This window comes from Rana temporaria, chromosome 7 (genome assembly GCF_905171775.1).
Source record: "Rana temporaria chromosome 7, aRanTem1.1, whole genome shotgun sequence".
Classification (NCBI taxonomy): domain Eukaryota; kingdom Metazoa; phylum Chordata; class Amphibia; order Anura; family Ranidae; genus Rana; species Rana temporaria.
In genome coordinates, this window is record NC_053495.1 from 5,848,964 (window position 1) to 5,875,673 (window position 26,710).

At 47.9% G+C, this 26,710-nt stretch overlaps 1 protein-coding gene across 1 annotated transcript in view; it reads right to left on the reverse strand.

The window, feature by feature from the left end:
- Positions 1-23,975, reverse strand: part of SLC38A3 (solute carrier family 38 member 3) — an 81,541-nt gene extending 57,566 nt beyond the window's left edge. Inside the window, exon 1 of the mRNA XM_040358771.1 lies at positions 23,872-23,975. The gene's annotated coding sequence lies outside the window, so the exon portion shown is untranslated. The remainder of the gene's footprint in view (positions 1-23,871) is intronic.
- Between the last annotated feature and the right edge of the window lie 2,735 nt (positions 23,976-26,710).

The following is a 26,710-nucleotide window of genomic DNA, read 5'->3' on the forward strand; positions in this document are numbered from 1 at the left end:
ATTTAACCCCCTCCTGCCCCCGCCGGCTGAAAAGTGGAATGTTAGCTCTCCCGGCTCAGAAGTGACCCCATTCTGTATATAGAGGATGGGGGGGATGCTGAGCGCCGTCCTCCATGCGTTGTGCGATGACGCAGAGTCATCGGAGAGAAGGCCTGGCTACGGGGCGCGCATGTTTACGTCTGTCGCCTCAATTCTTTCCACCCATAAAACACACACAGAGACGGGGCGATGTGCACATTGCAGACGCTTCCATTGTATATCAGCATATACGCCATGTATATATCTTCTATATATGATGTCGGTGAGAGGGGCGGGTCCAGGGGATCGGAAAGGGGCGTGTCCACCGGATTCTGTCCAACAAAATGTTCCGGGATTTAAATTTTTGGCGCCATAATAAAATGTAACCTTTTTCTCTACGTGTTCCATTCAGATTGTGACGTTTGTTGAAGTTTCGAAAACGTATTTTGTACAGCAGCCTGGGAGGGCAACACTTCTCCCCGCGACAACTTTCCCTCAGAAGAACGGCGCCATCTTTGTTCAGGAATTATCCAGGGTCGCCATCTACTTTCTGGACTTCCTGTTGGCTCAGAGATGACACCATTTTGTCAATCCTGATGCAGTTCATGGTTGTGTTTACTGAGTGGTGACCTCACCTTAGCCTAGGCAACTTCACTGAGTGGTGACTTCACCTCAGCCTAGGGAAAGTCACTGACTGGCGACCTCACCTCAGCCTAGGCAACACCACTGACTGGTGACCTCACCTCAGCCTAGGCAACGTCATTGATTGGTGACCTCACCTCAGCCTAGGCAAAGTCATTGATTGGTGACCTCACCTCAGCCTAGGCAACGTCATTGATTGGTGACCTCCCCTCAACCTAGGCAACGTCACTGACTGGTGACCTCACCTCAACCTAGGCAACTTCACTGACTGGTGACCTCACCTCAGCCTAGGCAACGTCACTGACTGGTGACCTCACCTCAACCTAGGCAACGTCACTGACTGGTGACCTCACCTCAACCTAGGCAACGTCACTGACTGGTGACCTCACCTCAGCCTAGGCAACGTCATTGATTGGGGACCTCACCTCAGCCTAGGCAACGTCATTGATTGGTGACCTCACCTCAACCTAGGCAACTTCACTGACTGGTGACCTCATCTTAGTCTATGCAACGCCACCGACTGGTGACCTCATCTTAGCCTAGGCAACGTCACTGACTGGTGACCTCACCTCAGCCTAGGCAACGCCACTGACTGGTGACCTCACCTCAGCCTAGGCAAAGTCACTGAGTGGAGCTCAAGCCCCCTTTGTTTAATGATAAAAGGTGGCGTTTTTCTGAACAATGACTCTGTTGCTGTATATTGGGACATGTCCGGGATTTATTCATGGAGACCTCCCTGTAAAGTTACTTACAAGCAGGGATGGCCATCGGGACTAGCGGTAGATTCCCGGTGGACCGATGGCTCAGTGGGCCGGTTGGAGGTCCGCGGCGATCTACTCCGTCAATCGCAGACAGCTGGCGCCTGACGGGTAGATCGAGATTTAGCGAGCATGCAGAGTAGCGCAGGAAGCGTGTGTAATATGTTCTCTCTCCTGTGACGGCACTCACGCTGCTCCCCGGCGGCCCCTTCCCTCTCTTCTCGTCCATCCCCATTTGCTTGTGACATCATCTGGGATGGACGAGAAGAGAGGAGGAGCCGCCGGGGAGCCAATGGAGTGCCGTGACAGGAGAGAGAACATATTACACACGCTTCCTGCGCTACTCTGCATGCTGGCTGGTAAACGATGTGCACCATAATGTGCCCTGTGCCCTAATGTGCTATGTGCCCCATGCCCTGATGTGCCCCAGTCCCTGATGTGCCCTGTGCCCTGATGTCCCCCGTGCCCTGATGTGCCATGTGGCCCGTGCCCTGATGTGCCCCATGCCCTGATGTGCCCCGTGCCCTGAGCCCTAATGTGCTATGTGCCCCATGCCCTGATGTGCCCCAGTCCCTGATGTGCCCTGTGCTTTGATGTGCCATGTGTCCTGATGTGCCATGTGCCCTGTACCCTGATGTGCTGTGCTCTGTACCATGCCCTGATGTGCTGTGCCCTGGGCCGGTCTGGATGAAGTCCAGGGCCATATTTTTGTCCCAGTCCAGCCCTGCTGACAAGTCCACTTGGAGAGCAGGCAGCGGCAGTAGCGCAGTACACAGCATTTGGGCTAAACGTGGTGAAGGACGTTCATACTCTCTGAACAGTGATTTTTGGCACATCGGCTGCCACCTCCGAGGCTCGTGATTGGGGTCACTTGGCTCTCATCCTGTCCACTGTTTGATCAGGGGGGGGCCGGACCGCGGATATATTTAAACATTCTGCGAGCCGAGGGTCGGAGGTCATCTTCATGGAACTTTGGATCCTGCCCGAGAGGTGGCCAGGAGCAGAATACCCAGCGTGCCATGCGGGGCGGGAGAGAGGGCAGCACAGCCAATTATCTGATATCTCCATATTACAGTTCTCTGCTTCACCTCCAGGGGACACCGGCGGGGCAGAGATGGCTCAGTATATGACATAGAGCATATGGAACAGAGTATACAGCACAAAGTATATAACACAGTATATGGCATGCAGTATATAGTACACAGTATACGGCACGCAGTATATAGTATGCAGTATATAGTACACAGTATACGGCATGCAGTATATAGTACGCAGTATACAGCACACAGTATATAGTACACAGTATACGGCACGCAGTATATAGTATGCAGTATATAGTACACAGTATACGGCATGCAGTATATAGTACGCAGTATACAGCACGCAGTATATAGTACACAGTATACGGCACGCAGTATATAGTACACAGTATACGGCACACAGTATATAGTACACAGTATACGGCACGCAGTATATAGAACACAGTATACGGCACACAGTATATAGTACACAGTATATAGTACGCAGTATATAGTACACAGTATATAGTATGCAGTATATAGTACACAGTATACGGCACGCATTATATAGCACACAGTATACGACACGCAGTATATAGTACTCAGTATACGGCACACAGTATATAGTACTCAGTATACGGCACGCAGTATATAGTACACAGTATACGGCACGCAGTATATAGTACGCAGTATATAGTACACAGTATATAGTACGCAGTATATGGCACACAGTATATAGCACACAGTATATAGTACGCAGTATACGGCACGCAGTATATAGTACACAGTATACGGCACACAGTATATAGCACACAGTATATAGTACGCAGTATACGGCACACAGTATATAGCACACAGTATATAGTACGCAGTATACGGCACACAGTATATAGTACACAGTATACGGCACGCAGTATACGGCACACAGTATATAGTACACAGTATGCGGCACGCAGTATACAGTACACAGTATATAGTACGCAGTATATAGCACGCAGTATATAGTACACAGTATACGGCACGCAGTATATAGTACGCAGTATATAGTACACAGTATACGGCACGCAGTATATAGTACGCAGTATATAGTACACAGTATACGGCACGCAGTATATAGTACGCAGTATATAGTACACAGTATACGGCACGCAGTATATAGTACGCAGTATATAGTACACAGTATACGGCACGCAGTATATAGTACGCAGTATATAGTACGCAGTATATAGTACACAGTATATAGTACACAGTATACGGCACGCAGTATACGGCACGCAGTATATAGTACACAGTATACGGCACGCAGTTTATAGTACACAGTATATAGCACGCAGTATATAGCACACAGTATATAGCACACAGTATACAGCACGCAGTATATAGCACACAGTATATAGCACACAGTATACGGCACGCAGTATATAGCACACAGTATATAGCACACAGTATACGGCACGCAGTATATAGCACACAGTATATAGCACACAGTATACGGCACGCAGTATATAGCACGCAGTATATAGCACACAGTATATAGCACACAGTATACAGCACGCAGTATATAGCACACAGTATATAGCACACAGTATACGGCACGCAGTATATAGCACACAGTATATAGCACACAGTATACGGCACGCAGTATATAGCACACAGTATATAGCACACAGTATACGGCACGCAGTATATAGCACACAGTATATAGCACACAGTATACGGCACGCAGTATATAGCACACAGTATATAGCACACAGTATACGGCACGCAGTATATAGCACACAGTATATAGCACACAGTATACGGCACGCAGTATATAGTACGCAGTATATAGCACACAGGTACTGTGCTCGCTATTTATCTGAACACAGCAGAAGTTGTTGAACTTTTTATGTGAATTCCGCCTTGAGTCTAATTAGGGCAACAAACCTTCAGAAGGCCACAATGGAAAAACACTTCACCAGGAGTGATAAGATACCGCCGGCCTCTCATTCCACACACTGACTCACCCGCCCGCCCGTCCGCAGGGTGTACCCACCACCAGAATGTGAGGGACACCGAGCAGAACCGCAGCCAGGGTGACCACATGAGAGTCACCACAGACAGGGTCGCCCTACGGTCACACACTATTATTATTAAACATTTACAGTATATAGCTCTGACATATACCGCAGTGCTGTACAGAGAACACTGAGCCAATCACATCAGTCTCTGTACCAGAGGAGCTTACACTCTAATGTCCCCTCCACAGTCACACACTATTATACAATTATATAGCTCTGACATATACCATAGTGCTGTGTCTATGGTGGGGGGGGGGGGGGTGATAAAGATCCCTATAATAATATTTTGTATAGGAGATCTGGTATACTTTGTTGGGCCTGTAGCGAGGTGCTGGGGTGACATGATGATGGAGTCACAGGGTGATGGGGTGGTGGCTGGTGGGGTGATGGGGTCTCCACCTGTGCGCATTTAATTTAAGGGTGGAGGAGTCAAGAGAACCTGTCACGGGGTAAGGGGGTGGTGGGTGGGGTGATAGGGTGGTGTTGGGTGGGGTGATGGCAGGTGGGTTGGTGTTGGGTGGGGTGATGGGGTGACACGATGGTGGAGTCACAAGGTAATGGGGTGGTGGTGGGTGGGGTGATGGGGTGACACGATGGTAAAGTCACAAGGTGATAGGGTGGGGTGATGGCGGGTGGGGTAATGGGGTGATGCGGTGACACGATGGTGGAGTCACAAGGTGATAGGGTGGGGTGATGGCGGGTGGGGTGGAGTGGTGGCTGATGGGGTGATGAGGTGACACGGTGGTGGAGTCACAATGTGATGGGGTGGGGTAATGGCGGGTGAGGTAATGGGGTGGTGGCGGGTGGGGTGATGGGGTGGTGGCGGGTGGGGTGATGGGGTGACACGATGGTGGAGTCACAAGGTGATGGGGTGGGGTGATGGGGTGGTGGCGGTTTGGGAGATGGCGGGTGGGGTGGTGGTGGTTGGTGGGGTGATATGATGGTGGAGTCACAATGTGATCGGGTGGGGTGATGGGGTGGTGGCGGGTGGAGTGTTGGGGGGTGGGGTGGTGGTGGGTGGGATGATGGGGTGGTGGCGGGTGGGGTGACACGATGGTGGAGTCACAATGTGATGGGGTGACCCAATGGTAGAGTCACAAGGTGGCGGGTGGGGGGATGGCGGATGAGGTGATGGGGGGGATAGCGGGTGTGGGGTGATGGGGTGACACAATGGTGGAGTCACAAGTTGATGGAGTGGGGTGATGGTGGGTGAGGTGATGGCAGGTGTGGGGTGATAGGGGGAAGGCGGGTGTGGGGTGATGGGGGGGATGGCGGGTGTGGGGTGATAGGGGGAAGGCGGGTGTGGGGTGATGGGGGGATGGCGGGTGTGGGGTGATAGGGGGAAGGCGGGTGTGGGGTGATGGGGGGATGGCGGGTGTGGGGTAATGGCGGGTGTAGGGTGAAAGGGGGAAGGCGGGTGTGGGGTGATGGGGGGATGGCGGGTGTGGGGTGATAGGGGGAAGGCGGGTGTGGGGTGAAGGCGGGTGTGGGGGGATGGCAGGTGTGGGGTGATAGGGGGAAGGCGGGTGTGGGGTGAAGGCGGGTGTGGGGGGATGGCAGGTGTGGTGTGATAGGGGGAAGGCGGGTGTGGGGTGATAGAGGGAAGGCAGGTGTGGGGTGATAGAGGGAAGGTGGGTGTGGGGTGATAGGGGGAAGGCGGGTGTGGGGTAATGGCGGGTGTAGGGTGAAAGGGGGAAGGCGGGTGTGGGGTAATGGCGGGTGTAGGGTGATAGGGGGAAGGCGGGTGTGGGGTGATAGGGGGAAGGTGGGTGTGGGGTGATAGGGGGAAGGCGGGTGTGGGGTGATGGCGGGTGTGGGGTGATAGGGGGAAGGCGGGTGTGGGGTGATAGGGGGAAGGCGGGTGTAGGGTGAAAGGGGGAAGGTGGGTGTGGGGTGATGGGGGGTGGCGGGTGTGGGGTGATAGGGGGAAGGCGGGTGTGGAGTGATGGGGGATGGCGGGTGTGGGGTGATAGGGGGAAGGCGGGTGTAGGGTGAAAGGGGGAAGGTGGGTGTGGGGTGATAGGGGGAAGGCGGGTTTGGGGTGATGGGGAGAAGGCGGGTGCTGGGTGATGGGGGGAAGGCGGGTGTGGGGTGATGGGGGGAAGGCAGGTGTGGGGTGATGGGGTGTCACAGATCATTCGCTTCAGTAACAAATTCTGCCATTTATTTAGCGGAGGGGGAGGGGTGGAGGTCGCACGCACAGCGGATGTATGTCACATATATGTACATAGCTGAGTTTACACGGGCAGAGCCCTCGGGGCCAGGAGAGGTGCATTCTGGGTACAAACTGTGGGGGGTGATTTTCTTGTGCTACACGTGTGGGGGTAAGAGCAACACGGCGCTCAGCGGGGGAAGGTGATTCGCAGTTATAATAATAAATAAAGATGTACATTCATCAAACGCCATCTGTACGCATTTCATTGAAGGGCGGAGGAGTGAAGAGAACCCGTCACCTACACAACATGAACAGAAACGTCTTTTTGGAAAACGAGCAAAAACTACGCGGACAATTCGTGTTTTTGGCGCCGGGGAACTTTTTGTCACAAAGTCCCGGATTTCGAGGGACTGTCCCTGATTCGGAGAAATGTCCCTCTCTGTCCCTCTTTCCTCCTCATTTGTCCCTCATTTCGGTCTGATCCCTATAGTTGTATATAAAATGCACTTTTTATCTATCAAAACGTTTTTTCCCCGCGCTAAACCTTTCATCTGATTTCTAAATTGGTTAATTTGTACATTTTAAAAGCCAATAAAAAGGAATAAAAATGATAAAAAAAACAAAAAAACACTTGTGGGTTTAACTAATATGTTTTTTAGAGTTCTCCTTTAAGGGGGCGTGGCAGGGGGTGTGTCCTATGCCTATGCATACTTTTGCTGATAGGTGTCCCTCATTGCCATCCCAAAAAAAGTTGAGAGGTGTGTAAGGATCACATGACATTGTTTATAAACATAGAGAGACACCACCTTGCTGTAGAGAGGAATGTCTGGCTGGCAGGGTGGCACAGCAATGCTTATTTGCTTATTACCACTTGAACCCAGCTTATAGTACAAGGTTGCATTGCACCCCCCCCCCCGGGGGTCGTTCCGCCAGGGTCAGAGTGGCAGAGTGAAAACGTAAACACATGGGGGGGGGGGGGTACATGCACGGCCGCCGCGATCTCTGTGACCGTGCCCGCGGGACCCACGAACTGGATGTCCGCCATTGTCCCACGATCGTGTCACGGAACATCAGAACGGGGGGGGGGGGGGGGAAGTCTTTATAAACAAGGCATCTCCCCGTTCTGCCTGATCGAATGTCATCGGGAGCAGCGATCAGTGACGTGTCACTCATAGCCACGCCCCCCTAACAGTTAGAATCACTCCCTAGGACACACTTAACCCTTTCAGCCCCCCCCCCGAGTGGTTAACCCCCTTCGCTGCCAGACACATTTACACAGTAATCAATGCATTTTTATAGCTCTGATCGCTGTATAAATGTGAATGGTCCCAAAATAACGTCAAAAGTGTCCGATGTGTCCGGCATGATGTCGCAGTCACGATAAAAATCGCTGATTGCCGCCATAACAAGTAACAAAAAAAAAAAATGCCATAAATCAATCCCCTATTTTGTAGACGCCATAACTTTTGCTTAAACCAATTAATAAACGCTTATTGCGATTTTTCTTTTTACCAAAAATATGTAGAAGAATACGTATCGGCCTAAACGAGGAAAAAAATCGCTTTTTGAAAAAAAATTAAAAATGGGGATATTTATTATAGCAAAATCGCTGATCGTCGCCATTACTAGTAAAAAAATAAAAATATTAATAAAAATGCCATAAAACTTTCCCCTATTTTGTAGATGCTTTAACTTTTGCGTAAACCAATCAATAAAGGCTTATTGCGATTTTTCTTTTAACCATTCTATTCTATACCAGAGGGGCGCACATTCTATACCAGAGGGGCGCACATTCTATACCAGAGGGGCGCACATTCTATACCAGAGGGGCGCACGTTCTATACCAGAGGGGCGCACGTTCTATACCAGAGGGGCGCACGTTCTATACCAGAGGGGCGCACGTTCTATACCAGAGGGGCGCACGTTCTATACCAGAGGGGCGCACATTCTATACCAGAGGGGCGCACATTCTATACCAGAGGGGCGCACATTCTATACCAGAGGGGCGCACATTCTATACCAGAGGGGCGCACGTTCTATACCAGAGGGGCGCACGTTCTATACCAGAGGGGCGCACATTCTATACCAGAGGGGCGCACATTCTATACCAGAGGGGCGCACATTCTATACCAGAGGGGCGCACGTTCTATACCAGAGGGGCGCACGTTCTATACCAGAGGGGCGCACGTTCTATACCAGAGGGGTGCAAATTCTATACCAGAGGGGCGCACATTCCGTTACTGGAGCTCCTGGTGTGTTGATTTTGGATAAATAGAAATATTGTAATCCATCCCGACCGCATGATGCCTTCGCTACACGTAACGCCATTTAAAGGAGCCTCATTGAGGGCGACTACAGTGTTCACATTCCCAGGATATACAGCCCAGGGTGCGGGGGAGGGGAGGGGTGGGGGGGTCATTATCAACTATAGGGAGAGGGGGGAGTGACAGCATGAAACGTTTATAAACATTGTCCCGATATCCGGACTCTGTATCCTTTCATTGTGATTTTATCTTCATGTTTCCAATCATCTCCACGAAGTAGTAACATTGTTTCCATTTCTGAATCCTTTATCATCAGTTTGTAGAACGTTACCCAGAACTCGCTTCTATTAGGCTGTATTCACACGCGATCAGGGGGTGGAATCGCCGCGATGGTGCCCCCTCAATTTCAAATGGCTGCAAAACACGAGACGCATTACTTACTTCTTATGGCACCCCTACCGTAATTTTTACCGCGATCCAGGAAAATTGTAACGCGTGACACTGCCGCCCCAAAAAGAAGCTCATGTTGTGATCGCAAGCGCGATTTATCCCATGAGAATCGCGGGAAAAAATCGCGTGGCACCAGAAGTAATGGCATCAAAAAAAACGCCCGGCGTTTTGCAGCCATTTGAAATCGCTGTGGCGGAATTGTGGCGATTCTGCACGCGATCCTGTGTGAATCCAGCATTACGCTTCGGGGGAGATTTACGAAAACTGCGGTTTCTAAGGAACGTTCTTCTCACTGATCACCAATGTAAGGGACATTCTTCTCACTGATCACCAATGTAAGGAACATTCTTCTCACTGATCATCAATGTAAGGAACATTCTTCTCACTGATCACCAATGTAAGGACATTCTTCCCACTGATCACCAATGTAAGGAACATTCTTCTCACTGATCACCAATGTAAGGGACATTCTTCCCACTGATCACCAATGTAAGGGACATTCTTCTCACTGATCACCAATGTAAGGAGCATTCTCCTCACTGATCACCAATGTAAGGGACATTCTTCCCACTGATCACCAATGTAAGGGACATTCTTCCCACTGATCACCAATGTAAGGGACATTCTTCTCACTGATCACCAATGTAAGGGACATTCTTCCCAATTTTGTTTATTAAAAGTCTTGCAAACAAAAAGCATAAAATCACTATATATAAAAAATACATAAATATATACATATTTACATAAATGAAAATAAATATAGCAAATCTGCTCCCAAACAAAAGACTTTACAGCAAAGCAAAAATTATGTAACCACTGGTGAAATAAATCCTACTACAACTCACACCACTACACCAGACAAACCTACAAGGTCAAGAAACAAACCCGCACCCATTATGCATGCAGCCCTTCTTCAAAAAGATACTAACCAACAAAAGCTAAGGGAGTGAAAGAGACAGAAAAGGAAAAGAACTCCTCACTCAGAGACGGGCAGCTCACCAAAGGCAGGTCTGATATTCCTCCACGCCCTCTTCCAGACCGCCCGAGGTTCCCTGCCCTTCTCAAGACCCCGAATTTTCCCAACCTCACCCAGAATATCGTGCACCACCACCTCGACAGAGAGGACTTTCTTCCGCAGGGTAATCTGGCACCGTGCATTCCATGTGAAGTAACGGACAACTATACTAACTAGAAAAAGTGTATTGAAATCAAAATCCCAGCAAGTCGGGAATGCCCCGTACACCCACTCCGCATAACTCATGCGATAGAAAAAGGGAATGCCTAGAGCCCTCCCCACCCTTTTATACACCTCTATGTTAAAGGGACACTGCAGCAAAAAGTGGTCCATAGACTCCACTTTACCAACACACTCCGCTCTAGGACAATCCCGATCATCTACAGAGCGATTCTTCAGGTTCCCTCTCACATAGAGCCTTCCATGGAAAGCGAGCCAAGCTTGATCCCTAAACTTCAGAGGGATTCTTTCTAAATTGATTAAACGCAATCCCTCCCTCATTACAGAGCCTGGGCAATCCCTTAAGGCCAGTGACACACTGAAAGCCGAGCTCAAAATTCTCTTCTCCAGAAGCTTCCTGGGGAGGGACTTGATATCCTCCGCTGTCACCTGCCACTGCCGAAGTATTTTCAGACACGGGGCAACATAAGCCGGGAGCTTGCCATGTTGGACTCTCAGACTTTTCACTGGCCCGCCATTTTCCCAGCATCGCAGAAAAGGCCTAAAACAAGACTGAAAAATACCCACCCATTCTGGCGGGTTCTCTGCTAGCATGTTACCAAGATTGTACTTTAAAAAGAGCAGAGAAAAGAAAACTATTGGGTTGACCATTCCTAGGCCACCCTCCCGCCTAGACAGGTAAGTTACATTGCGTTTGATCAGGTTCAGCCTATTTCCCCATAACAGTTGGAAAAAACAGCTGTACACCCTTGCATAGAGAGATGATGGCAAGATACAGACGAAGCTGACATATAAAAAGATTGGGACCAGGTACGTTTTGATCAAGTCAACCCTCTCCCTCAAGGAAAGCCTCCATTTCTTCCAGCTTGCTACTTTGGCATTGGCACACACCAACCTGCTTTCCCAATTTCGATGACCATAGTCACCAGGACCAAATTTGATGCCCAACACTTTAATTTCCTGCTGGGGCTCTGGGAAGGCATCCGGAAGTTCGAAGCTTTCACCCTCCTCACCCATCCAGAAAACTTCACTCTTTTCATGGTTGACTTTAGAACCAGAGGCCTCCGTGTACTGCTCTATCATAGAGACCACCTCCTGCGCCTCCTCCGTCCCAGAGACAATAACAGACACATCATCGGCGTAGGCCACGACCTTCAAGGGCGGCACACCAGCAATGCCCAAAGGCACCCCACACAACGATCCACACTCTAGCCTTTTTATGAAGGGGTCAATTGCGAATACATATAGCAGGGGGCTCAGAGGACATCCCTGGCGCACACCAGAGCCAACCTCAAAAGGCCGTCCAACCCAACCATTAACCAGTGGGAAGCTCTCAGCCCCTCTATATAATGTCTTCAGCCAATCTATAAACCTCCCCTGCAGGCCGTATCTACCAAGTAGCAAATACAGGTACTCGTGATTGACTCTATCAAAAGCCTTCGCCTGATCAAGTGCCAGCAAGTACTTTCTCCATCCAGCAGCCCTGCATCGTTCCAAAGCCTCCCGGACAGCTAAAATCGCTGAAAAGGTGCTTCTACCTTGGACTGAGCAGTGCTGATGACTGGACAACAAATCGCCTGCCACTGACGACAAGCGCCAAAAAAGAATCTTCGCCAAGATCTTTCTATCAACATTGAGAAGACTGATGGGGCGCCAGTTCTCAATCATTGAGGGGTCTTTACCTTTTGACAGAAGAATCACAGCGGATTGCCTCATGGAGGGAGGGAGCGAACCCTCTTCTAGACAGCTGTTATAAACCTCTGCTAAAAAAGGAGCCAGAATGGACTTAAAACACTTGTAGAATTCAGCTGTCAACCCATCTGGCCCAGGCGATTTTTTGGTAGCCAGCTTGTCTATAGCATGAACTACCTCATCCGCTGAAATTGGTTCTGTCAAATCCATCAAAGGCAATGTACCATTTCCCAATCCTGGAGTAGAATCCAGAAAGCTTTCCATCTTGTCCCGACAAAGGTCCTTTCTTCCCAGAAGGTCAGCGTAATATGATCTGAAGATCTCCAGGATCCCTGATCTGGACTTCACCAGGGAACCCGTACCATCCCTCAGGCCTATGACCGTCTTAACTGCTATGCCTTGCTTACAGTTCTGGTAAGGATCAGGCGAGTGATATTTTCCATAATCCCTCTCCAGAACCAAGGAGGCACGCCGGTCGTATTGACACTTCCTAAGAAGAAACTTCACCTCAGAGATCTCCCCTGGATCTCCTCCATATGAGACAAGACGATCAAGCTTCCTCCGCAAATGCTGGTAGGCAATGTACATACCAAGCTGCTTCTTCTTACCTATGGCCTTGAAAAGTCCAATTGCCCTTTGTTTCACAAGCTCCCACCACTCTGACTTACTGCTGCAAAAGTCCAGAATAGAAACCTGTGCCTGAAAAAAATCCTCAAAGGATTGTCTTACCTCTACATCTTCCAGGAGAGCCGAATTCAGTTTCCAGGTACCCCTTCCCCTGGGTGGAGTGTCCGAGGCATTCAGAGTCACAGACAGCATACAGTGGTCAGAGAACTCCACCGCCCTCAACTCAGGAGCCGAGAAAGCAGAGTTCTCCTTTAAAAAAAACCTATCTATCCTACTCTGACTATTCCCTCTCTGAAATGTGAATCCCGTGCTGCCAGGGCAGTGCTTAATATGCACATCTACCAGGCCTGCTTGTCTCACCATATCTCTAAGAAAAACGCTATCGTATCCCAGCCTGTCTATGGAGCCTCTCCTGTCTTCAGGCCTAATGATGGTGTTAAAGTCACCTCCAAAGACAACCTGCTGGGACGTAAAAAGGAAGGGCTTGATCTCTGTGAGGAGGCATTTCCTGCCCCACCTTGACTGCGGCCCATAGATATTGATCAGGCGCAGGTCATGCCCCCTAACAGAAACGTCCAACACCATGCATCTACCTATTTCTACCTCAATTACCCGCCGGCACGTTACCATATCGGTTTTAAAAAGTACCGCAACTCCGCTGCAGGGCTCAGCCGCAAGAGACCAAAAGGAGGGACCGCATCTCCACTCCCTTTTTGCCAGATGGACATCGGCCAAAGTATGGAGCCAGGTCTCTTGCAAAAATAAAATCTCGGCATCAAACTCGCTGAGCAAAAATAAGGCCATATCACGAGCTCTTGCAGATTTAATGCTGGCGACATTAATGGTCGCCACCTTTATCGGAGGGGGAACTGCCATCAGGATGATTGGGGTAGTCGTTTCTTGACCTTCACCACACTCTCATCACCAGAAACAGCTCTCTTCAAACTACGTGACTCCCCCTCATCCATAGATGAAAAAGAGGAAGACAAAGACATCTCATCACCCGACAACACAGAAAAGGTGTTACCAAGGGGAACCCCTCTTGGATCCGACTCTGAGGAAGAGATGACTGGTTTTCTAGCCTTTCTCTTCTTTTTTTTCTTCCTCCTGATCGTCTCCCACCCCTCCTCATCTGAATCCCCATCAACTGAATGTGAGACATGGGGTATGGACACCCCTCCATCAGCCCCACCCCCATCCAGCACCCCCACATTCCCCTGACCACGCTTGCGCTGCCGAGGGGCAGGGACTGGAGGCTGAGTGGGAAGATCCGCTAAACCTGCCCCCCCAGCAGCCTCCGCCAGTCTGGAGGATCTACGAATAGATGGATTAGGCACAGGAGGGACAGATTTAGGGACCACATCTCTAGGGGGAACAGAAACAGATGTCACAGACACAGAAGGAACAGACTCAGGGACCACATCACTAGGGGGAACAGAAACAGATGTCACAGACACAGAAGGAACAGACTCAGGGACCACATCACTAGGGGGAACAGAAACAGGTGTCACAGACACAGGAGGGACAACAAGAGTTTCAGTGGCCTCATCCTCCTTATCCAGCCTCTGCAGCTCAGCCTCCAACCCTGGCAGGTTATGTAATGCCTCCGGGCATTGACTGTAGGGGTGACCAAGTTTTTGGCACAAATTGCACCGAATGTCAGTACAGTCTTTAGCCAAATGGCCGAGCTCCTGGCACAAAGAGCATTTCTTGCGAGTGCAGGTGGAGGCAAAATGGCCCTTGTCACCACATTTATTGCACACCTTAGGCTGACCCTGGTAAAAAATGGTCAGCCTATCCCTCCCCAGAAAGGCTGAACAGGGCAGATGTTGAACAACATTTCCCTGTACCCCCAATTTTAGTGACACTGTCCAGGCCCCTGTCCATATCCCATGCTGATCAAGGACCTTCCGCAGTGGAGCGAGGACCTCACCATATCGGCGTAACCATACTAACAAATCAGCCTCTGGGATGGATTCATTACGCACGAGGATCGTCACTGATTTTATTAGAGGCTGCCTGGAAACCACCTTTGGCATCCAACCATTCCACTGCGGAAGGTCCCTGCGCCCCCTAAAACGTTCCCAAAATAAATCCAGACCCTCAGGCTTTACAAAGGATAAATCAAATTCCCAACTCCCAACGGGACAAATCAAAGCAAAAATGTCAGCGACTTTGAACCCCATTTCCAGGATCAACTCTGCCACCCTCCCCCTTACTGGTGGGGTCCCCTCCCCCTCCCACTTCAACTGGACCACGTTTCTTCTCTTATACCCACCAACCATCCCACCACTAAACCCCCCCAAGTTGTGACCACCAACATTTGCACCATTCCCCCCACCCTCCTTGGTGCGATTCCCCAAAACTGCTGCATAGCTGCCGTTGTTCACAAACCTCCCTGCAGAGGGTCCAGTTGTGCGTTTGGCAGATGATTGCACAGCTGAGTCTTTCCTCTGCTGAGCAGGAGGAAAAATGTCATTGTTAACCCCTTCACCACCACCCACCACATCCATTGCTTCATCAATAATATTACGGTCATTATTTCCTGGCACATTAATAATTCCTGCCGTGTCCACATTCACAGCGGTATCCACACATACTTCACCTCCAGGCAGACTCTTCTCCATCAGGGCAGGATTGTCAACTGAGCAGGGTGAAGGTTGTTGTAATCCAGCAACAGGAGAACCAGTGCAGGAGGCTTCCATCGCTGCTTCCACTCCACTTGCTGCACTGTGCTGCTCCCCTCCCCCACCTGCATCAGTCAGCCCAGGTGAGGCTGAAACTGGCACTTTGGAGCTGGCAGCCATCTTGGTTGTAGAACCACAGATCCCAGCAGTCACAACAGAATCCATTTGCAGGGCACATGATGTAGATCCATCCATACTGCTCTGGTGGGCTGGTGACACCTCTGCCAGGGGTTTTCCCTTCATGTCTGCAGAGGATTTCTCCACAGCAGAAACACCACTCACTTTAGCCGGGACACCGTCCACTTTAGCCGGGACACCACTCACTGCAGCTGGAGGGGCAGACATGTTGGAAAGCGGCTGCACAGTACACTGGGATTTCTCCACCAGTGCTGGTCTGCGACCCCTCTGCGACTCCACAGCGACTTCTGATGCCTCACCAGCAGACCTGTCTGCCCTTAGGGGTGACTCCATCTGCTGGATGAAACGTAAGGTGCCATGTTGACCCTCAACCCCCTGGCTGGTTGCCGCTGGCGATTCCCCAGCCTGACATGGGGGGAGAGGCGCAGAGGCAGATGGACCCGGGTTGTCTGTAACTTGCGACTGCCGCTGATCCACAGAGGTCTGGCTGGCAAATCTCCTCTCATTTTTAAATTTTTCTGAAAAAGCTCCACTTTTATCTTTTAACTTCTCCAATAGTAAAGATTGTACCTTCACTTTCTCCTCCATCTCTTGTAGCTCAGGCTTCATGGCTGAACGGTTCTTACTCCAGGCCTGGAAGTACTTAGTTTTGAAGTTTTTATGTTCAGCTTTCAAACTTTTAAGTTTCTCCTCCGCTCTTCCGATCGCCCGAAAACGATCAATTACCTTTTGTCTGAATACATCCGTATTCTCACCAGGGCCTGGACCCACAGTCAGATCCTGCACCACCTCCTCCTCCTCACTAGGCCCCGTATCATCAGGGGCATCCGTCCCAGGGCCTCCCCCAGGATCAGGCATTATTCCTGGGCCAAGCTAGCAGGCAAGGCCCAGGCTTGAAAAAAGGTTGGATCTCTCAGAGAGCTCCTTGGGTGTGTCCTCCTCCTTCTTCCCACTGATCACCAATGTAAGGGACATTCTTCCCACTGATCACCAATGTAAGGGACATTCTTCTCACTGATCACCAATGTAAGGAACATTCTTCCCACTGATCACCAATGTAAGGGACATTCTTCTCACTGATCACCAATGTAAGGGACATTCTTCTCACTGATCACCAATGTAAGGAACATTCTTCCCACTGATCACCAATGTAAGGGACATTCTTCCCACTGATCACCAATGTAAGGGACATTCTTCTCACTGATCACCAATGTAAGGGACATTCTTCTCACTGATCACCAATGTAAGGGACATTCTTCTCACTGATCACCAATGTAAGGAACATTCTTCTCACTGATCACCAATGTAAGGGACATTCTTCTCACTGATCACCAATGTAAGGAACATTCTTCCCACTGATCACCAATGTAAGGGACATTCTTCTCACTGATCACCAATGTAAGGGACATTCTTCTCACTGATCACCAATGTAAGGAACATTCTTCCCACTGATCACCAATGTAAGGGACATTCTTCTCACTGATCACCAATGTAAGGGACATTCTTCTCACTGATCACCAATGTAAGGGACATTCTTCTCACTGATCACCAATGTAAGGGACATTCTTCTCACTGATCACCAATGTAAGGAACATTCTTCTCACTGATCACCAATGTAAGGGACATTCTTCCCACTGATCACCAATGTAAGGGACATTCTTCTCACTGATCACCAATGTAAGGGACATTCTTCTCACTGATCACCAATGTAAGGAACATTCTTCCCACTGATCACCAATGTAAGGGACATTCTTCCCACTGATCACCAATGTAAGGGACATTCTTCTCACTGATCACCAATGTAAGGGACATTCTTCTCACTGATCACCAATGTAAGGGACATTCTTCTCACTGATCACCAATGTAAGGAACATTCTTCTCACTGATCACCAATGTAAGGGACATTCTTCTCACTGATCACCAATGTAAGGAACATTCTTCTCACTGATCACCAATGTAAGGGACATTCTTCTCACTGATCACCAATGTAAGGGACATTCTTCCCACTGATCACCAATGTAAGGGACATTCTTCCCACTGATCACCAATGTAAGGAACATTCTTCTCACTGATCACCAATGTAAGGGACATTCTTCCCACTGATCACCAATGTAAGGAACATTCTTCTCACTGATCACCAATGTAAGGGACATTCTTCCCACTGATCACCAATGTAAGGGACATTCTTCCCACTGATCACCAATGTAAGGGACATTCTTCCCACTGATCACCAATGTAAGGGACATTCTTCCCACTGATCACCAATGTAAGGGACATTCTTCTCACTGATCACCAATGTAAGGGACATTCTTCTCACTGATCACCAATGTAAGGGACATTCTTCCCACTGATCACCAATGTAAGGGACATTCTTCTCACTGATCACCAATGTAAGGGACATTCTTCTCACTGATCACCAATGTAAGGGACATTCTTCTCACTGATCACCAATGTAAGGGACATTCTTCTCACTGATCACCAATGTAAGGGACATTCTTCCCACTGATCACCAATGTAAGGGACATTCTTCCCACTGATCACCAATGTAAGGGACATTCTTCTCACTGATCACCAATGTAAGGGACATTCTTCTTACTGATCACCAATGTAAGGAACATTATTCCCCCATCACATTAATGTATTATGAGTTGTAGATATAGTCATTTTTTTCACCGCTTTGTAATATACTCCATAAACTCTTCTGTGTCACAGCAACCAATCAGAAGTCACGTCACTGATGGTGATGGCAGATTAGTTGCTGTGGTTTCCTGAGGTGCGCACATTGACATCTTATTATTGAGCCTCCACCTTATAAAGGGAAGATTACTGATGTGTTCTCTGTATAGTGTAATTCTATATGTGTACAGGGCCAGGCAGGCTATACACTGAGTGCTTAGTACAGTGATTGTGCTTTATTGTTCCTCTCTTGGTATGTCCTTCAGTAATGATTTCGTTGTCTGATACACTATGGCCAACAGTCTGTGAATACCGGAAATTACACCTATAGGAGCCCATTGGACATCCCGTCCCAAAACCATGCCCATCAATATGGAGCTGCACCTCACCATGGTCATCAGTATGGAGTTGCCCCTCACCATGGCTATCAATATGGAGTTGCTTCTCACCATGGCTATCAGTATGGAGTTGCCCCTCACCATGGCTATCAATATGGAGTTGCCTCTCACCACGGATATCAGTATGGAGTTGCCCCTCTCCATGGCCATCAATATGGAGTTTCCCCTCACCATGGCCATCAGTATGGAGTTGCCTCTCACCATGGTCATCAATATGGAGTTGCCCCTCACCATGGCTATCATTATAGAGCTTCCCCTCACCATGGCTATCAGTATGGAGCTGCCCCTCACCATGACTATCAGTATAGAGTTGCCCCTCACCATGGCTATCAGTATAGAGTTGCCCCTCACCATGGCTATCAGTATAGAGTTGCCCCTCACCATGGCTATCAGTATAGAGTTGCCCCTCACCATGACTATCAGTATAGAGTTGCCCCTCACCATGGCCATCAATATGGAGTTGCCCCTCACCATGGCTATCAGTATAGAGTTGTCCCTCACCATGGCCATCAATATGGAGTTGCCCCTCACCATGGTCCTTGTTGAGCGCCGGCCATCTGAATTACAGCGGTGGGGGTGTTTTGGAAGTGCCTGATTAGAGCCATCGGCTCTACTAGGCTTTCTGATAAGAGCCTGTGGGCTCTAATAGGCTTCCAAATTGGTAAGGAGCGGGTGCGCTGCTATCAGGCATTCAATCCAATCATAGCAGAGATGACAGAGATGACATGAAGAGGACGGGAGAAGACATCGAGGACTCAGAGGGAGCATGGAGGACGGCACTGACCCGAGAAAGGTAAGTGCCGGGCAGGGGGGCAAACTGGCTGCATTTGATGGGGAAAACTGCCAGCGTTTGATGGGGAAAACTGGCAGCATTTGATGGGGCAAACTGGCGGTGTTTGATGGGTCAAACTGGCAGCATTTGATGTGGCAAACTGGCTGCATTTGATGGGGCAAACTGGCTGCGTTTGATGGGGAAAACTGGCAGCGTTTGATGGGGCAAACTGGCCACATTTCATGGGGAAAACTGGCAGCATTTGATGGGGCAAACTGGCAGCATTTGATGGGGCAAACTGGCAGCATTTGATGGGGGAAACTGGCCACATTTCATGGGGAAAACTGGCAGCATTTGAAGGGGCGAACTGGCGGCATTTGATGGGGCAAACTGGCGGCAATTGATGGGGCAAACTGGCGGCAATTGATGGGGCAAACTGGCGGCAATTCATGGGCACAGTGGCTGAGTTTGATAGCACAGTAGCAGCAATTGATGGGCACAGTGGCTGCTTTTGATGGGCACAGTGGCGGGAATTGATGGGCACAGTGGCTGCGTTTGATGGGCACAGTGGTCGCAATTGATGGGCACAGTGGCTGCGTTTGATGGCACAGTGGCGGCAATTGTTGGGCACAGTGGCCGCAATTGATGGGCACAGTGGCGGCGAATAATTGGTACAGTAGCTGCGTTTGATGGGCACAGTGAGGCTGCAATTGATGTGTTTTTTTTCAGTTTTGTTTGCACCCCCCCAAAAAAAATTTGAGCACCAGCCGCCATTGCTGAGATAGCTATATACCCCCCCACACTGAGCCAAGATCCCATACACACAACAATATATTGAATCACAAATGAATGGAAAGTGACGGCCTCCACATAGATACCTATTACCTGAAAATATCAGAAGATCTCTGAAATCACAGGACTACTTTGGAACAATGATTCCGTATGATGGGAAAAAATTGCCACAGAAATAAAAGAAATCCCACTTCAGGAAGAACGACCTATTTTTATAATTGTCTCAGCCGTCTGATGAGGAATTCTGTCGCCATCACTGAGCTCAGACTGCGGAGGAGAATAAACCCATCAAAGAATTTTCAGTTCCAACAACCTGATAATCTGTCCTGGAGATTACAGGGAGATAATCTCCTTCATATTCCAATAATTAGATTATATCTTTGCCCAATGTCCAAAAATCCAGTTATTGAAGTGACAGATTGAGAAATGTTCCGATCACACACAGAGGACCCCATGGAGGACTGCCCAGAATAATGATTAATGATTGACAGTTGTATTTGTCAATTTTGTCAATTATCGGTATTGACACTTTCTTACATCACAAATTCTTAGAATATTTTCAAAACTAAAATATCTCAGCAAGACACCAATACCAGTAAAGAAATGTTATGAAAATTTAGTGTATGGGGAAGTATGGGAGGAAGAGAAAGAGAGAAAGAAGATAGAAATGGGAGAGAGAGAGGGAGAGCAAGAGAGATAGAGATAGATAGATAGATAGATAGATAGATAGATAGATAGATAGATAGATAGATAGATAGATAGATAGATAGATAGATAGATAGATAAAGAGAGAGAGAGAGGGAGAGATAAATAGCTTTAGGAAGAGAGAGAGATATCTAAAGAGAAAGAAAGAAAGAAAGAAAGAAAGAAAGAAAGAAAGAAAGAAAGAAAGAAAGAAAGAAAGAAAGAAAGATAGAAATGGGGAGAGAGAGGGATAGATAGATAGATAGATAGATAGATAGATAGATAGATAGATAGATAGATAGATAGATAGATAGATAGATAGAGAGCTAAAGAGAGAGAGAGAGGGGAGAGATAAATAGATAGATAGAAAGAGAGGGAGAAAGAGATAAATAGATATAGAAAGAGAGATATATATGAACAGAGAGAAAGAAAGAAAACAAGAAATGGGGAGAGAGAGGGAGAGCGAGAGATGGATAGATAGATAGATAGATAGATAGATAGATAGATAGATAGACAGATATATAGATAGATAGATAGATAGACAGATATATAGATAGATAGATAGATAGATAGATAGATAGATAGATAGATAGATAGATAGATAGATAGATAGATAGATAGATAGATAGATAGAGGGGATAGATACATAGATAGAAAGAGAGAGAGAGGGAGAGATAAATAGCTTTAGGAAGAGAGAGAGATATCTAAAAAGAAAGAAAGAAAGAAAGAAAGAAAGAAAGAAAGAAAGAAAGAAAGAAAGAAAGAAAGAAGATAGAAATGGGGAGAGAGAGGGATAGATAGATAGATAGATAGATAGATAGATAGATAGATAGATAGATAGATAGATAGATAGCTAAAGAGAGAGGGAGAGGAGAGATAAACAGATAAATAGATAGATAGAAAGAGAGAGAGGGAGAAATAGATAAATAGATATAGAAAGAGAGATATATATGAACAGAGAGAAAGAAAGAAAGAAAGAAAACAAGAAATAGCGAGAGAGAGAGAGAGAGGGAGAGCGTGAGAAGATAGATAGATAGATAGATAGATAGATAGATAGATAGATAGATAGATAGATAGATAGATAGATAGATAGATAGATAAAAAGAGAGATGGGAGAGATAGATAGATAGATAGATAGATAGATAGATAGATAGATAGATAGATAGATAGATAGATAGATAGATAGATAGATAGATAAAGAGAGAGATGGGAAAGATAAATAGAAATAGAAAGAGAGATAGATAGAAAGAAAGAGAAAAATAAAGAAGATAGAATTGGAGAGAGAGAGAGCGAGAGACAGATAGATAGATAGATAGATAGATAGATAGATAGATAGATAGATAGATAGATAGATAGATAGATAGATAGATAGATAGATAGATAGATAGATAGATAAAGAGATATGGAAAGAGAGATAGATAGAAAGAGTTGGGAAAGAGAGAGAAAGAGTTATAGATAGAAAGAGAATATGTTCATAGAAAGAAAGAGACATAGGTAGAAAGATAGTGGGGAAGAGAGAGAGAAAGAGAGAGGTGGAAAGAGGGAGATAGAAATGGAGAGCAAGATAGATAGATAGATAGATAGATAGATAGATAGATAGATAGATAGATAGATAGATAGATAGATAGATAGATAGATAGATAGATAGATAGATAGATAGAGAAAGAGAAACAGAGAGAGAAAAAGAAAGAGAGAGAAGGAGATATAAAAAAAGAGAGAGAGGAAAAAAGACAGAAAGAGTGAGATAAAAAGATGGGCATTAAAAGAGACATAAATAGAGTGATATTGGGGGGGGGAGAGGCATAGAAATAGAGAAGGGGTTTAAAATGTGAGAAAAATAAAGATAAAAAAGGCAGATAGAAAGAGCGATAGAAATAGACAAAGAGAGAGAAGGAGATAGAGACACAATAGAGAGGTATAAATATAAATAGAGAGGTGATGGGGAGAGTTCTACTCTACAAATGTTTTAGAAATGTAAAAGGTTACTGTAAGGAAGACACAATCAGATCCACCAACATAAATACAGCCAAAGCGAGACTTCCAGTATAACCTGAACTTCACCACCAGAAATAGACGGAATGACTTTTGCAGAATTGTATTGATTGTCGGTAATGTGCGAGGACTTCTCTCCTCCATGTCTACAGCATTGTATACAAGTCACCAATGAGATATGAGATTCTTGTATATCCAGATCTACAACTAACAGATAGTTCCATACACTTCGAGTTCCTGTTATTATCCCGCCATACATTCTCCAACCTCCAACCCTCATACATGGAACATGTCACTCACACAGCAACATGTGCTTCTGCGGATGTGATATACTCCGATATATACCCCTATATATTCCTATATACCCCATATATACCCCTATATATACCCCTATATATTCCTATATATACCCCTATATACCCCTATATATTCTTATATACCCCTATATACTCTTATATACCCCATATATACATGTATATACCCCTATATACTCTTATATACCCCATATATACTCTTATATACCCCATATATACATGTATATACCCCTATATACTCTTATATACCCCATATATACATTTATATACCCCTATATACTCTTATATACCCCATATATACTCTTATATACCCCATATATACCCCTATACTCGCTGATATTGACCTATATACTCCTATATACATAAAACATCAGATATGTGATGAGATCTGAAGATGATTCTTTTTAAATTGTAAACTCTTCTTCTTCAGGGTCTCCAATACACAGAGAGATACATTATAACTTTATTACAATCTAAATATCTCTACCCCTCCCCCCTCCCTCCAGCACTGACAGGTCACACAGGAATGGAGTCTTACCTGGTTACAAAGTTGCTTTCTGTTCTCCAAACTTGAGGAAAAAAATATACCAGACCTCAGAGAAGAGAAGAGAAGAGAGGAGAGGAGAGGAGAGGCGATGAGCTTCACTCCGGTGGCTGAATGTTAGAGGATTTAAAGGTCCGTCCCTCTGTGTGAGCCCCGCCCCCTGTACACAGAGAGGTGGGGAGGAAGCATGAAAGAATCTCTTATTCTTCTCACCCCCCCCCCCCCCACACGTGCTCAGTATATTCCCACAGAGCCCCCTCCATTACTTCCAACTTCACAGACCCCCATCATGTCCATCACTACAGACCCCCCCCCCCCCCCCCCCACACGCTACAGACCCCCCCTTACTACAGATCCTAACCACCCCCCTCACTACAGATCCCACCACCCCCCTCACTACAGAACTCACCACCCCCCCCCCTCAGTACAGACCCCACCACCTTTCTCATTACAGACCCCACCACCCCCCCCCCTCACTACAGACCCCCCCCCTCACTACAGATCCCACCACCCCCCCCTCACTACAGACCCCAACCACCCCCCTCACTACAGATCCCACCACCCCCCTCACTACAGCCCCCCCCCCCCCATTACAGACCCCAACCACCCCCTCACTACAGATCCCACCACCCCCCTCACTACAGACCCCCCCTCACTACAGACCCCAACCACCCCCCTCACTACAGATCCCACCACCCCCCTCACTACAGACCCCCCCTCACTACAGACCCCCCCCCTCACTACAGATCCCACCACCCCCCCCTCACTACAGACCCCAACCACCCCCCTCACTACAGATCCCACCACCCCCCTCACTACAGACCCCCCCCCCCACTACAGACCCCAACCACCCCCCTCACTACAGATCCCACCACCCCCCTCACTACAGACCCCCCCCCCACTACAGACCACTCCACCCTTCTCATTACAGACCCCAACCACCCCCTCACTACAGATCCCACCACCCCCCTCACTACAGACCCCCCCCTCACTACAGACCCCAACCACCCCCCTCACTACAGATCCCACCACCCCCCTCACTACAGACCCCCCCCCACTACAGACCCCTCCACCCTTCTCATTACAGACCCCAACCACCCCCCTCACTACAGATCCCACTACAGACCCCACCACCCCCTTACTACAGACCCCGCTGCCCCCCACCCCCCTCACTATAGTCCCCACCCCCTCCTCATTACAATACAGACCCAACATCCTCCTCATTACAGACCCCACCACCCTCCTCACTACAGACCCCCAAATCTGACTCTTCTCTACAGACCCCACCACCCTCCTCATTACAGATCCCACCACTCCCTCACTACAGACCCCACCATCCTCCTCACTGCAGACCCCAACCACCCTCTTCACTACAGACCCCACCATCTCCCTCACTACAGACCCCACCACCTTCCTCACTACAGACTCTTATGTCCTACCCCTTTCTACAGACCCCCATCTTGTCCATCACTACAGACCCCCATATGCGGCCCTTCTCTATAGACCCTCTACCCTGACCCTCAGTATAGACCAACACCACCTTCCTCACTACAGACCCACCTCACACCCACCATCTTGTATCCTTCTCACTACAGACCCCCACCCTGTCAATAGCTACAGACCCCCACCCTGTCAATAGCTACAGACCCCTATATTTGGCTTTTGTCTACAGACCTCACCACCCTTCTCACTACAGACCTCTATACTGCACATTGCTAAAAAAAAAAAAAAACATATCTAGCCCTTCTCTACAGATCCTTTAATTCTCACTACAGACCCCTTTATCCTGGCCCTCGCTACAGACCTCACTACTACTCCTACCTATTACCCTTTCCCTCAATACAGACCCCTCTATCCTCCCCTTACTACCCCTACCTATTACCCTTTCCCTCAATACAGACCCCTCTATCCTCCCCTTACTACCCCTACCTATTACCATTTCCCTCAATACAGACCCCTTTATCCTCCCCTTACTACCCCCACCTATTACCCTTTCCCTCGATACAGACCCCTCTATCCTCCCTTACTACCCCTACCTATTACCATTTCCCTCAATACACACCCCTCTATCCTCCCCTTACTACCCCTACTTATTACCCTTTCCCTCAATACAGACCCCTCTATCCTCCCCTTACTACCCCTACCTATTACCATTTCCCTCAATACAGACCCCTCTATCCTCCCCTTACTACCCCTACTTATTACCATTTCCCTCAATACACACCCCTCTATCCTCCCCTTACTATCCCTACCTATTACCCTTTCCCTCAATACAGACCCCTCTATCCTCCCCTTACTACTCCTACTTATTACACTTTTCCTTAATACAGACCCCTCTATCCTCCTCTTACTACTCCTATTTATTCCCCTTTCCCTCAATACAGACCCCTCTATCCCCCTTCACAATACAGACCCCTCTATCCCCCTTCACAAGACAGGCTCCCTTTTCCAGCACCTCTTCTATAGTGCCTCTCTCTATTGGTGTCATGTAAGGCTCAGTAATTGATCTCAGATTCATCAATCATTTGAAGTTATTGGGCAATTCTACAATATTAACAAACATTATACCTTGCAGTCAGCCTTGTGCATGTTTGATTTTCCAGGGGGTGATAATGAGCCCCCCCCCCATGGTCTCAGATATTTGTGATAACACAGAAACCTTTCTTCTTCAAGGGGCCCATCCTTTCCTTTATTATTGAATAGAGGAAATAATTAAAGTGCCACACATGCTCTGCTGAATCCCATTACAATGCTAAAGTGGCTGTTGTTGTGGTGGGGGGAGAAGAGGGGCCACTTGTCCTCTCTGGTCTGGACCCTTTGATTGGCCCCCCAT